Genomic DNA, 15825 nt, shown 5'->3' with positions numbered 1-15825 from the left:
TAAACAGGTAAGACATCCTGCTAAGACAAAGGAAATCCAAGAAGAGATGCAATGAAGAATCCAAAAGTAATGGGCAAAAGACACAGGGGGAAGATGACTGTCAGCTTCTAGGTCCAACTTCTCTCAGGAAAGATCTTTGAAGCCTGATCACCTTGAACATGGTGGCTATGGGTCCCCAAGAACTGCAGTTGAGAGTACTGTACTCATAGTTTCATAATTTCAAACATGGTCATAGTAATGAGTTGTGCTGATAATTAGTGTCTATCTAGAAATGTTTGGTTTAGAAGTTGAAGACCTGTATTATTTATCAGTCTTCTGAAAACTCATATCACAGTGGTCAATTAGCTCATGAACACTTTCCTTAGGAAAAAGAAATCTGACTGTTTTACAATCTGGTACCGAATGACAAGACCATGCAACTTGGATAATAAACAAAACTTGAACAAATGTTCAGGGGAAAGAGATAGACAATATAACTTCATTATACAGTTTTTAGGTGCCATTTTGAGTTTTATTGTATAAAGTTTTAATCATTCATTACCTTCATAATAACGCAAAGTCTATTTGTTCATAAGCTACACTTTTATTGTTAGCAAAAGTACTCCCCATCTGCGTTATTAATCATCCACACTATTTGCTACTTAAACAAAACAATGAAAATAAAACAAAATAAATAAACAAACAAAAAACCCACAAGCAACTAGATATATCTCTGAGGAAATTAAAAACAAAACAAAACAAAACAAAAAAACTTAATGATCCTTTGCGTTGAAAATCTGCAGCTAGGAAAGGCTGTTCCTAAAATATAGTCAATATTAGCACCTTACTTGAGATGGTGGAATTTCTCCTCAATCTGGACAAACACAATTTCATGGGTATATTATTTGTTCTGCTATGAAATATAGGAATAGACTAAATATCTAACAGTCTTGAGTAGGTTTTTTTTGTTTGTTTGTTTTATTTTCCATCCATCCATCCATCTATTTTACTATGGATGGGTTGATAACATAATGCAGTCCATGCCAAAGACAGAAATAAATAAATCTTATCTTTAGAATTATCTATTTCATTACTTGTTTAAGGAATACTTGCATAGGAGTTGGAAGATTTTTTCTTCAGTTTGTGTTTTGACAGAAATTTGAAAATATTTTCAAGTTCTTGGGAATCTTGTGCTAAGTATAAGATATTTCCCTTGGGTACATCTAAACAATATGCAATGATGTATGCAAATAGGATTCTGAAGTATCTACACTATTCGTAGCATCTGAAAGATTATATTCTTCATTCACATAGCTGATTTTTGGCTCACCTGCCTATATTTCATTTCTAAAATTCATAATCTTCTTTTCTGACACTAGCAAATATTCCTTCTTCATCCATTGAAAATGACATTTAATGCATGTTTTTCCCAGTCTTATCACTTCACTTAAATTATTCCTGTATTTGTAGCTTTCCATGTTATCCAAAACAAGATACTCATCCAGATGTCTGTTACAGTATATTCTGGCCTTAATACTTATTTCTTAGAAATTAACAAGATATGAAAATCCCAATTCTCATCTGTCTTTATCACAGCCTGTGCAGGTAATATTTCAAAGATTACCTTAGGGCTTTCTGCCATAATGCACCTCATACATGCAGTTAAATTTTAAGCAGCAACATATAAAGCTCATTGGCTTTCCTAAAATCTTATTGAACAAGAATACCTGGGATATAAAAATAGCAAAAAAACCCCTACAATTCTATGGGCTACAGATGTTTACAGAGCACATTTATGCTGCCAAAAATTTAATGTCCTTTACAATCCTGGATTCCCCAATTGCCTTTATTGCACAAATATTCCTTCTGTGCCTGGCTCTTTTTCTTGATTGCAACATCTTGTTTCTTCTGAAACAAAACCCTATGTGAAGTTTGAGGATGCAGGGTTCACTATCTCAGAGTAGCAGTACAGACAAGCCTCAGACACTCCATCTGCATGAAAAACAGAAAAGCAGTAATCTTTTTTTTTTTTTCTTTTTTTCTTTTTTTTTTTTTCCCACTCTATAAGAATACTGCTGTGGCAGGCTATGATTCAACCATAAGATTATACCACATAGAGAAGCAGGAGAGTATAATTCTTGAGGAGAAACACAGAAGTCTTGACCTGGGTATAAATGCTGTGCAATATGGAGGTAGCTAATCTATTTCAAGTACTTCAACAGTACTGTGGATGTAGAACAATCTGTGTACCCCAGCATAAAGGCTGGGGATAGGTTTTATGGTGTATTTAGCAATGCAGCTGTAGTCTGTTTTGCATCTCACTTAGTAGATCTGTCTAAAAAGCCAAAGGAGTTGAAGCTAAGGTACTCAGTAAGTTAGAAACAGTCCAGCGTAGAGGCTTTCTCTACTGGCAGAGAAGGATAGTAAAGCATAGGGATCTCTTAGAAACATGGTAAATAGCTCTGACTGATTTTCACCATCATTCATGATGTCACAGCTTAAACTTCCTACAACTAGAATTTCTAAGATAATGCACTAATATTTCTCTCAATTCCACATCAAAATCAAATTTAATAAAAAAATTAGATCTTCTTATAAATGGGTTCACACAAGCTTAATTTATCTTTAGAATTAAAAGGTTTTGTTTGTTTTTGTGTTTGTTTTTTATCATAATGGAATGCATGAGTACAGCTCCTACCAATTTTCAGTTTCATTTAGAGCATGCTGTTCCCTGACAATTTTAAAATGCTTCCCACAGTCACTTGAAATGATTTTTTTTTTACAAATTGTTTGGGAGATTATTTTACTACATACAGAAAAAAAGAGTGTTTATGAGCTATTAAGAGGTGGGAAAAACATGAGCTGAAGACAATCATTTCCTTTATCATTACAAAATGAAGTATTCCTTGTACTTCTTGCCTTTTTGTATTACAAATATAACTATCAACTAATACATAAGCATTTCCTTTTTGTGTGTGCTCTAGAGGAAGTTCAGGTGTAACTGGGAGGACATACAAATGCGTTTACATAGAAAAATGTAGTGGGCTGTATTCCTGGCATATATGTGGTTAAATTCATACAGCAAATGAGGCTGTGGCATTTCCCTGAAAGGAACAGAGCAGGGTGAGTAATTCAAACAGAAACCCTGCTGACCGGATCAGAGCTTTATGTGATTGCTTTTGACAAAAGCCTATTAGATATAAATGTCCTTTTTTTTAAAAAAAAAAAAAAAACAAAAACAAAAAAAAAAAAAAACAACCCAAACCTGTTCAAATCAACCTAAGTTATTCACAATAAAATTTGTTAAAAAGTAAATGCAGTAAATTTGTTTATAGTTCAAGTTTCAGTAATAGACTTTCCTCTTGAGCTAACATATTTTCTGGTGATCACCATTTGGAGATAGACAGGAATGAAGACCGAAAGAGTTATGTCTTGACACAGTAACTCTGCAATTGAAATGTGCAAATTAGAAAATATGCTAAAATTATGTTTTCAGCAGATACTTACAATTGCACTTACAGAGATGCAGAAAAACTAAAGCTTTCAAGTAAAAAACGTTCATCTAGAATATGAAAACCTCTTTCTGAAATAGTGTCTAGTGAGATATACTCAGAGCAGTGGTGATGGAGAAAATGCAATTATTTGGGGATCCATCACTTTTCTTAAAGGTGCAGAGCTCATGAATGATGCATATGCACAGGGAGGTCTTGTCATAATGCAGGTGTAAACTTGGAGATGCATAGTCATTGCAGAAATGCACAAGTTGTTATGTAGGCCACTAATGACAAAGTTTGGATACTTTTATCTTATGCATGTCATGACTTTTACTTGGGTTAGACCAATATAATGTGTCAAGATTGTTTTTCAAGACAGATGATTTTTTTGTATGTTTTGATTTTTTTTCTTTGTTTGTTTTTGTTCTCCCAAAGGAACTTATACCTTGAGCCACCTTAAAACATATCATCCAAGCTTGATAGCTTCTGGATTGGATTATCATCATTATGTGCAGCCTAAATGCTAATGTTCTCAGACATTTACTACAGTAGTTTTTCAGTTCTTAAGTTATTGATCACATTTATTGGCAGTAGGACAACATTTTGAAGAGCCCAACTGCACTTTTATTTACTGCCTGATCTAAGACCACATTACTAGAAAAAATGCTTGTGCTAATATTAATGAGGTGTCATTTTTATACTAATATATACTAATACAAATTTCATGTTAGGAAATATTAAAATCAGTGTAGTTCCCAGATGTCTCTACACTTCCTTGTGATAGAGAACCATTTCTCTTTTGAAATGATTATATTCAGAAATAAAAGTCTATCAATCATTGATAAGAAATTCTTCCTACGGAGAAATAATTCAACAGAACCAAAAAGATGAACTGAGGCAATTCTGATATTCTGACAGTCTTTAATTTCTTTGAAAACAGACACACTGACTACATGAGGATCTTTGAATGTGTGCATTATAAGCAGCTAGGGAACTATTTTCCTAAGTTAACCACCTATGAGGTCAGTATATGTGCTATTTGTCCACCTCAACATTATTTTGAAGGCACACGTGTGAAAATTAAAGCATAATGATTTACAGATTTAAAAGCAGCTTTATTTTAGTGAGATATTTGACCGTTAAATTGAGATCTTGGCTGCCAATTCTATAATCTAACTCAGAGATTGCTTATTTAAGTGAAAAGTTCTGCATCTCATGACAATATTTTATTGTTATAGTTGTTTCTTTCTTTGTCTTCATAAAAGAGTTCAATCTGAAATTTGAAACTTTTGTATGTGTTTAAATTAGTAGTAGATATACTGTCTGGATTTAGCCCAACAGGAAGATGATTAGCAAAGAAACAGATGCTGCTGTGAAAAAGAAACCAGTCTAGCAAGTTAAAGTTATAAATTTCATCACTTCTATCCTTCAAAGCCTCTTAACTATTTTTATTTTTACATGTCAAACCTACAATTCTTGATCTGAAGTCAAAAGCAAGTGTGATACTTTTGCCTTGGCCTCAAGCATGAAGTCTTATTAACAGTATTGTGTCCTTGTCCTGGAATGCAATGTGTGTATGCCTGTAAACAGATGCAGGCTGACCCAAAAAAGAGATCAAAAAAGAAAAGTGTTACTGCTCAGTAATATTTCATATGGTTTAAAGAATATCTGTCAACTTTCAATCTTCTTGAGCTTTTAATTAAATATTAATATGAAGGAAAAGAAAAGAATTCAATGTAGTTGTTTTCCTCAAGCATTAAATGCAAAACATTTATGTGTATTCATAAACTATATTGTTTTCAATAAATAAGGATCCAGAATATGAAAGCTTTTACAAGAGTTAATCTTAAATGTGAACAAATGGGAACAGACATAGTATTATCTCTTCTACATCTTATTATCTTTTTAGTCTGCATTGTGCCTTGAAGATTACAGACAAATTTAATTTCAGGCATCCGGTACTCTTATCCTCCTCAACAAGCACATTCCACTGGAAATCCCTTTCCAAAAACAGCTTTCCCTCACAAACAAACAATCAAAAAATGATTCAGCATGTTATTAGTGCATTCCTGAATCGGAGATCTAAAAGTGGTAGATGTGTATGACATACTAGTATGGACTCGTATGTAGGTCTAGATCAGTGCTTTTTTAGTTCAGAAATTGTCTGCTATGTATAAATGAGCTGCTGATTTCTCAGTTTATCAAGAGATTATGTATAAATCTTATGCATAAGCTTTATTTTTTGATTTAGTCTTGACATCCAATCCTTAAAGCAAAAATAGGTTAAATATTTATGCATATTCTTTAAAAATAAACAGAGACCACAAAATTTTTTCAGTAGTGTGTCACTCTTTGGTTAAGCTAATTGGTTAAATAAGAGCCACACTGTCACTACTCAAAACAATCAGATACAAATATCACCTCAATACAAATGCAAAATGGAGAATTTATGTACAGATTGATTTCTATGTTACATAAATTTAAAATCAACTTGGACTAAATTCCAGCTGAGCTTTAGTAGCTACAGAAGATTCTCAGCACTGCAAATCGTTGTGCATGCAAGATGAAGATCAGCAGGATTCCTCATGTGAATGCAGACTCTCAGTTACATTAAACATATTTAGAAATCTGTTCTTTGTTCAGATGTTACATGTGTCAAAAGCATGTTGCTCCAGTTAGTAAATCCATCCACATGATGAAGCTTCTGCTGATTTATTACATTCAGTATTCTGACCTACCAATAGTTATCTCACAAATGAAGGCTTTCAAACTTCTGTCAAATAATAATAAAAATTGTAGAAGTAGTGGAAAGGATGCTGTGGAAACACAGCATCTAGGGAACTTAGTTTTCATGTATCACTTTCTGACAGTCCCCCCCAGTACTGGAAAAGCTGTTGAGGCAGCTGTTCAGCGATGCCTGCCATTTGGTTGCCATTCACCAATGACCTCTAGAGAAACTGACAGTGATGAGACAGTAATAAGAAGCAAAGAGCAAATCCCCTCTCAGTCCTCCACAGTGATAAAGATGGAAGGAGCATCCTCAGCTGTCTGAGATGCTAGAAAATCTATCCTAAAATCCAAATACTGTGCTTATGTCAGTACTGCAAAAGCTTATTATTTTAACATAAGTCCTGGTATGTACTTTTAACACATTTATCTTGAAATGACTCAATTACTTCTAAGTTTCAACTTAGAATTATAAAAATCTCCCTTCTGGTCATGCAGAAGTTCAAAACTGTGAAAAATGTATGCAGTTCAGTGTTTAACCTTTCTAAAAAAAGTGGTATGAAAAGAACTGCAGAAACAAGAAGAATTCACAACACCTCCGTTTAAGGCCAATTGTTGTTCTTAAAACACATACTTAAATAAATATTTAACATGTTAATGAATCTGATCAGAGCATTTGTCTCCTTTTATTATTTTATGTAAAGGACTAAAACAACAAAAAAATTGTCTTCTTGTCAGTCATTCTTTCTCAGTGTTACTTCATTTCAGGAACAGAATCTCTTTTAAAACAGGAATAGCTCCAAGTATTTATACAGCCTGTGCCATTTTTATGTTTCTGTGTGTAAATAAGAGTTTATTTATCAATATCTTTTGTGAAATGGGCTACTGGGGTGCAACAACAACATTGATCTCAAATTAGGTTCCAATAATCCAGTATAGTTTTGCACATATTTCAAAATATTTAAGCTAGTTTTAATATAATGCTTGTTGAGAAGGGATTTGACATTTGAGATTTTTTTTTTCTTATTTTTTTCCTTTTTTTTCTTGTCTTTTCTTAAAATCTGAACAAGTTAAAATAATTAGAAAAAAACTTGAATATGTTCCACTTCTCCTAATGTACAGTACTATGGAGAACATGCAAAATTAATGAACATGACCTATTTTATCTGATTATACAAAGTTACACAGAAGAAAATATTTTTGTAGCAGTTATCACAGCTGAAATTGAAGAAAGTTAGAATTCTGATTGAAAAAAAATCCTACATTTTGAACAAAAATTAATTAGAAGACATTGTTGTGTTTCTTCTGAGAATGGGTACAATTCCTTGTACTCTAAATTTCAGAGTTACAGCCAGAAAACTAAAAAATATAAGAAACAAATTTACTAGAACAGCCTTTTCAAAGAGATAATGTTATGTTTTAAACATTTGGAAACCAATGTCAGAATATTGATAATAGATATTTAGTAATAACTAAGGGCTTCCAAGAAACTATACAAGACTTAAAAAATGGTTGTGTATGTTGTAGTTCTCTAATTGTTCTATCAGTGCAATGTACACAAACTAAAGTAGGAATTGGAATGAATGGAAAGTTTTGTGATTTTCTCAAGCTCATTAACATATATTTAAATACTATTTCTATTTGAATTAGTAATATGAACAAAGACAATATTACTGTGAAGAATAATTTTAGGAAATGTTATGTTAACATATACAATGCATTTTCAAAATGACTCAATAGTGTTGAAAGGGAATTGGGTATTAATGCTGGTTACTTATTCAGACTCTAGAAAAGTTTGCATTTCCTAATAAGGATCAAAAATTTACTAGGTATGGTACAAACGGGCAAGAAGACATAGAAACAGAGCCTTTGCTGTCCTTCAACTTTATCAGGGAGCTGCACCTTTCACTTAAAGTAGTGATAACAGATTTTTTCTTTGGTACATATACAATAAAAGCTAACTCCAAAAAATCATGAAAAAAATAATTTACACTATAATCACTTAATATTCATTTTATAATAAATATGCCACACTATAAATATTATTTTCCAAGTTGAAAGAACAATAGTACAGTATACAAAACATTCTTATTTTAATTTTCAAATTGTATTATTTTTCAGTCTTCTTTGACAAGGTTACTATAATTCCCTTAACAAGAGGATAATCGTGAACTTTTATTTCCAAAGGAAATTAGAACTGAAGAGAAACTGCTATGCATTTAAGTCTCACTCTCATTAAAAATCACTGAACTGTAGTAAATCGTGGGGTCACCTGAAGAGTGCTTCTGACTACTCTAGTTTGGGCATAACCATTAACGCAGGGGAAAAAAATGCACATTAAGGTACTTATTTTGCAGGGTGCTTGAAAGTAAGTTGTCATGTAAAATCCATTCTAATGATTTGTGCACTGAATTTCCAACATAGTTTATTTAAAAACTCATGAGATAATTTATCCAATTAGAATTCATGTTTCTGGAAGACTTAAGTATATAAAATTTTATTCCTCTAGGAATTACAAGTTGATGTTCTCTGGGCAAAAGTTATTCATGTCAATTGTTATTCTCCTATAAAAGTTAAACAGGAAGAGGAAAAATGTCAACACCTCTGCTTGTACTTTCTAAACAAGAGAAACATTAGAACAAGCAACGTGTCACAAAAAGTAGATTTAAGCTGTCAAATATGAGCAACCTAAAGTCTCTGCACCAAAGCAGAGACTTTTTTTAAGCAAAAAGATGTTAAGGTTGACAATGTCCCTCTAAGCAAGACATGTCCTCAATCTAAAACATCTAATCTCACCCATCAGAACACAGTATTTCAAAGAATCTGTGAAGAGGAATTATTTGTCTTTTTTTTTTTTCCAGACTGTCAGCCTGATGAAAGGGTTATGTTATTCTTCAGACAATGCTCAGACAGCATTGCCCAACTGCACAAGATGCAAAAAGTTTTCAAACTTTAAAAGTATCTTTTAAAAAATATATACATATATATATCATAGTGCATTCATCTTCTGGCTGCAGGCTTTCAGAAGCTGGAGAAAAAGTATGTGAATACTTTTTCTTAAAGTTCTGTTTTTGAAATTATTTCTATATTACTGCCTTATTCAACTCCCCTTTGAATACCAGGCTGACAATACAGAATGTCAGGTCTTCAATTTCTTTTCTAACATTATGTCAGCAATTATCACCATGGAGCTTCAGAAATGTGCTTCAAAATTGAGGAGGAAGAACCCACTTTGATACTATACAGATTCTGGGAACAGTTGTCAGGAAATTCACTTCACTATGCTAACTGATCAATTTGACATAAAGGGATAGTTTAGAGTGACAGATTAGCAAGGTGAAAGATGTAGCTCATGAAGCATAAGATGTAATTTCACAACCCTGCTTTTTCAGCAAAGATAATTTATAAGCTGTCCATCTTGTCTCCATTTTTGCCCCTCCACAGATGTAGCTGGCTGAAATTGGAGGGGTCAAAATGGTCTCTTATTCCCAATGCAAATAGCTTCAGTGAGACAGTTTACAGCTGTTGCTCAAGCTGTTGCACAGGTGAGCTATGATCAAAGGGAATGAATGGCACAGTTACTCCAAGCTGGCTTTGAAAGAAAAGCCATTTTCCCATGAAACTACACACTAGTGGGAACAGAGAGAAAGACAAAAAGATGTAACCAAGTCTTGCAGAATAATGAGGGGTTAGCAGGAGATGAGAGTGAACAATTTGCAGAGAACCATAAACCAATGCAATTTAGAAGTCCACTAATTGAGAAAGGTAGATTTGGAAGATTTTATTTTTTATTTTTATTTCTTCTCTCTCATCTGTAAGCTATTCCAGTATTCTTATTCCTAAACAATTGCAAAGACAAGAACAAAATTATCAAATGATGGTACATTTTTTCAAAGCATAACATACCTGTAAAAGTAAAATAAAATTAAAATATTTAATTTGAAAACTTATTTTTTTCATAAAAAGTTTATTTTCTCTCTCTACATATATATATATGTATATATCTGTATCTACTGATGTACTGTAATAAAGTTTTTGAAAGAAAGTATGGAGAATTGGATAAAACAACCTTTATATATTCTGCTACTCATTTTCTTTGACTAAGTACTTTCTTCTAGTTTTCCAGAAGTTATCATACAAACACCTATGATGCTTTGTCAGAATTAATTTACTTTGCTTAGATTTTCTTAATTTTCAAAAGTTGCCAGAAATATACTTCCCATTATTGATCAAAACTTGATGTTTTAATTAAATCTTTGGTTTGGTACAATTATGGTTGATGTAAATGCACATTAGTATTGACTTACAGATAATTTGTAAAACATGTTCTGCAAGTTGGCCACTGAATGTATAGTTATTCAGTGTAATTTACAGCACATAAATATCTCAGGCTACATCTGAACAAAAGAAAATTTTATTGTTCTCTTAATATATTATGTAATTTTTATTATTTTCTGTGCATTTTTCTAAGAGAACAATTTGTGTGCATTTACACTGATTTGCTTTTGTTAAAATGCATATCTAAAGAGATAAAAAAGATAATAGGATATATTTTGGAAAGTAATAAAAAGGAAATATTTTAGCCATATTTTACAATGAATACTAGTACAAAATATATATATATATATAAAAACACAGATATTCACTTTTATGTATTCAAAAATTTGTTTAAAAGTTTTACAAGAATATTCAATACTTTTAAGAGAAACATTGCAGTATAGTTTTTAGTTACACTGTACTGATCTTTCTGTTCACCTATAATAGTCAAATATCTAGTTTTACATTACTTAAAAATGATACACAAATAGTCGTAGTGTATTGAAAATTATTAAAATTCATCATTATCACTTGCTTTTGTAGTGTCCTTTTATCTTTAGTCTCTGCATCTCAATCTGGAGTAAACCACTTGAGAAAAAAGGTTTTGGTATGAGTTTTAGTTCACTTAAATTATCATCTAAGCCAAGACAATAAGAGTAGTAATCGTAAAGTCACAGCTTATTTCAACAAAAACATATTTTTTCATTGCGGAGAATGATTGTTCTGTTAATTTGATTGTGTCTCCTAGAGTTAGTACTTTGTAATCCAAAATGTGCAGGTGGCATCAGTATGTTTGCAAAACTACAACTTGAGGCAGTATTGAACCAGAAAAAGTGCTGCAGTAATAATCATCAACATAGCCTAAAAGCATTTCAGAAACTTTTCGAACAGTTTAACATGACATAAAATTCCCAAGCCTAAAATCATGTCAGGAACTGTTTGAGCAGTTTATCACAATGTGAAGTCCCATTACAAAGTTTCAAAATGTTCCAAAGCATTAGCTAGCAAATATACAAGCATACATGCAGCCCCAGCAGTTTTGTGAATAGATAAAGCTTTGGCTTATAGTCTAGGTGTTAAAACTGGATATATATGAACACATTTTTACAGGAAATGTTTTCTGTTTTTACATTTTCCCTATTGCAGATTTGGAAGGAAATGAAATTCATATTTACTCATTCTATTAGACTATACTGCTTGCCATCATGATCATTATATACTTGTTTTGTTTTGTCATGGTTATTTGACCTTGTTCAGACTGAGAACTCAGCAGTCTGCATGTAATGAGAAGACCATATGCAGTGAATAAATATTTATTCATGAATAATATAATTTCTAAATTAGAATGAAAATGTCTCCTACGATTCAACATTATTCAGTTTAAAACAGAAAAAAAGTTATCTAAATTAGTCTCAGACGTAGCGGGATTTCACTGTCAGATGGTAAGTTTCCAACATAGAACAGAGCAGGTGAAACAAGCCTAAGATTGCTTTGATTCTTGTTTGTTCCTGCATGACTAGATTCTCCTTATACTTTCTTCAGTTTACACAGGATTCTGTGGGCTTTACACCATTAATATTGGAATAACTCTTTTTTTTTTTTCCAGCACCAATAACATTCTGATGAATGAATTCCCAAAGTAGAGGATTAATGCCTGGAAATGCAGGTTCTTCACTGTCTCAGTTTTGTACAATTAGTACAAAGTGAGGGTACGTGACAGCAGTTGTGCTATCATGTATGAAGAAATCTACTGTAAAGCTATAACTAGTAAAGAAATTTTACATCAGTCTAAATTCAAAGAGAAATGCATTAGCCTCAAATATCAAGCAGCGGAATAAGCATGAACAATAAGATATCAAGATACAGTAGATTAATTCTTCTTATATGCTAATACATTCATAGCTTTTGTCTTACTGGGAAAGAAAGTAGAGTTTATCATTACTAGCTATTTGAGAATAGCCTCTGTCTGCTAATTTTGTATAATCAAAACAAAAATTTTTGACATATGGACCATATATCTCTATAGAGTTCTGTATCAGGCTTACCCAAAATAGTCTACTTCCCTGAACTTCTAAACTGATATGGAAATGAGAAGCTAAAAGAAAAAGTTTTTGAATTCTTATCATCTAATATTGGAAAAACAAGGCAGTGAGATTTCTGGGTGATACAGCCAGACGTGCTTCCTGACCATGCAGGATGTCCTCATTTTGCTTCATCAGCTGAACAGACATTTTTTCTAGTCAGACCAGACCATGTGTTCCTACATCACAGAAACCAGTTGTTGCTATGCTATGGCATTGTTCCCAGACCATGGAGTCTAGTTTATTCAAACATGACATTTTAATTTGACAGTTGTATGAAATATTTTGTTTCTTATCCCCTAAATGAAATCATGTGGTAACTTTTTTTTTTCTCTGTAAACCAATTCAAAATTAAAAAGCATCCTCATCTGCCTATTTCTTCTTCCTACAGTTTCTACAGTCTGTCTCATAATACCAGATGCTAGTACTTTTCCTAGTGCTGTAGCACTGTTACCTGATACGGTAGACAACGGTACATTGTAATATATAGCATTACACATTTGTTAATTGGTTGCAAAATATCTTTATTCATTTTACATGGTAGTTATTTTTACATATTTCATGTTTGAATATATTCCAGGTTCTAATAGTGTTTTAGTGTAGATAAATATATGGGTGGCTGTCATGAACTTGCTGCAAGTCTAAGTCTCTTAGTTTAGTTTCAGGTCTTCAGTTAATCCATCAACACTGCTCAGAATTATTCAACACAGAACAGAATTTTTTCTAGACCCATCAAAAGTAATTTATGACTTCAAGGATTCAAAAGTAATGTAACCTATTCTATTATCTTATTATCATAGAATCATAGAATAACCAAGGTTGGAAAAGACCTAAAAGATCATCCAGTCCAACCGTTCACCTATTCCCAGTAGCTCCCACTAAACCATGTCCCTCAGCACAACATCCAGCCTTTCCTTGAACACCCCCAGGCTCGGTGACTCCACCACCTCCCTGGGCAGTCCATTCCAGTGCCTGACCACCCTTTCCGAAAAGTAATACTTCCTAATGTCCAGCCTAAATCTCCCCTGCCATAGCTTGAAGCCATTCCCTCTGGTCCTATCACTAATGACACGAGGGAAGAGGCCAACCCCCAGCTCACTACAACCTCCCTTCAGGAAGTTATAGAGAGCAATGAGGTCTCCCCTGAGCCTCCTCTTCTCCAGGCTGAACATTCCCAGCTCCTTCAGCCTCTCCTCATATGGCCTGTGTTCCAGACCCCTCACCAGCTTCGTTGCCCTCCTTTGAACACGTTCCAGGGCCTCAATATCTTTCTTGCAGTGAGGGGCCCAAAACTGGATGCAGTACTCGAGGTGCGGCCTCACCAGTGCTGAGTACAGGGGAACAATCACCTCTCTGCTCCTGCTTGCAACACTGTTTTTGATGCAAGCCAGGATGCCATTGGCCTTCTTGGCCACCTGGGCACACTGTCGGCTCATGTTCAGCCCAGCATCAATCAATACCCCCAGGTCCATTTCCTCTACTCAGTCTTCCAGCCACACCGCCCCAAGCCTGTAGCGTCGCCTGGGGTTGTTGTAGCCGAAGTGCAGGACCCGGCATTTGGCCTCGTTGAAACTCATTCAATTGGCTTCAGCCCAGCTCTCCAGCCTGTCCACATCCCTCTGTAGGGCCTCGCTACCCCCAGGCAGATCCATGCTTCCAGCCAATTTGGTGTCATCTGCGAATTTACTGAGGGTGCACTCAATGCCCTCATCCAGGTCATCAATAAAGATATTGAAGAGGACAGGCCCCAGCACCGACCCCTGGGGAACACCACTCACGACCAGTCACCAGCTGGTTTTAACTCCATTCACCACCACTCTCTGTGCCCGGCCCTCCAGCCAGCTCCTTACCCAGCCAAGAGTGTACCCATCCAAGCCTCGGGCTGCCAGCTTCTGCAGGAGAATGCAGTGGGAGACAGTGTCAAAGGCTTTGCTGAAGTCTAGGTAGACCACATCAACAGCTTTTCCCTCATCCACCAGATGGGACACTAGATGTTTGCTTAAGACATCAGAGGCAAATATTGGTGGTTTGACATTTTTCATCAATATTTTATTAAATTTTGTTGTCATGTGACATCAGCATAGGGACAATGTGACAAAATAGCATCTGACTTAGAAGCACATACGAAACAAGGGTGTGCTGTTGAATTCCTCCAAGAGAAAAAATTCAGCCATTGGCATTCAGCACTGCTTACTGAACACTGATGAAGGCCAAGCAACGGATGTGAGCAAAGTGAAGTGGTGGGTGGCGCATTTCAGCAGAGATATCAGCAACATTAAAGATGAATCACATGCCAGACAGCCAGGCAGATGTTTATGAGTGCAGCATGCAGGCTTTTATTAATCACTAGTAAAAGTGCACAGTTAGTGATGGTGACCATGTTGAAAAATATTGCTCTGTAGCTCAAAATTTGCTCTATAAAATAGTGCTATTGTGATCTTTTTATCTGTTGTAGATTCCACTGAAAGGAACAGGAGCCATTACTTTCAGAGTGAACTACATAATTTGCCTTTGCACATACCGTTATCTTTTGCAATTTGCAAAATTACATTTAACAGTGTATTTATTACTAAGCAGTTGGACATTATTCAAATTCCATTAAAGAAAATAAACTACAAAACAATTACTTTCCTTCTCTGTCAGTAAAGAAGATAATACATATAAAGCACCCTAAAAATATTAAATAATTGCTAACATATTGAGAGAGAAACAGATTTAGGGAGTAGCAAATGATTCTTGAGGAAGAGGTTTCAATGAGTCAGTTTGTTTAAATCAGCAAATAAAGAAATCTCTAAGTCAAATCTGATCAATCACAGGAGACACCAGTAACAATGTCAGCTGCCCTTGTGGAAGGCAAGAAATGGAAACAAGTGTCCTCATGTCTAGAACGGAAAAAAGAAGAAGCAGAGGAGGAGGTGGAGGAAGATCCAGTTGAGGGGCCCTCCTCAGAGCCACCATCATCAAGAAGGCAAAAGGGAAAACTAAGAGACATGCAGAAGAGAGTGATGAAGAGGAAGTCTGTATTACTACTCGTTGGCCTCTGAAGATGACTGAAATCCAATGCTCAAGAAAGGAGTTTACACGGCACCTGAATGAAATTCTTGTTTCCTGGTTGGTTCGTTGCTGGGACAGCGGGGCCGGTAGCTTGTCTCTAGATGGTAATGAAGCTCACCAACCAGGAGGCATTGCCAGAGATCCAGCTATTGATAGAGGAATTAGTCGATGTT

The sequence above is a fragment of the Tetrao urogallus genome (genome assembly GCF_951394365.1).
Source record: "Tetrao urogallus genome assembly, chromosome: 1".
Lineage (NCBI taxonomy): Eukaryota > Metazoa > Chordata > Aves > Galliformes > Phasianidae > Tetrao > Tetrao urogallus.
The sequence above is the reverse complement of the archived record's forward strand: the minus strand, read 5'-3'. Positions refer to the sequence as shown.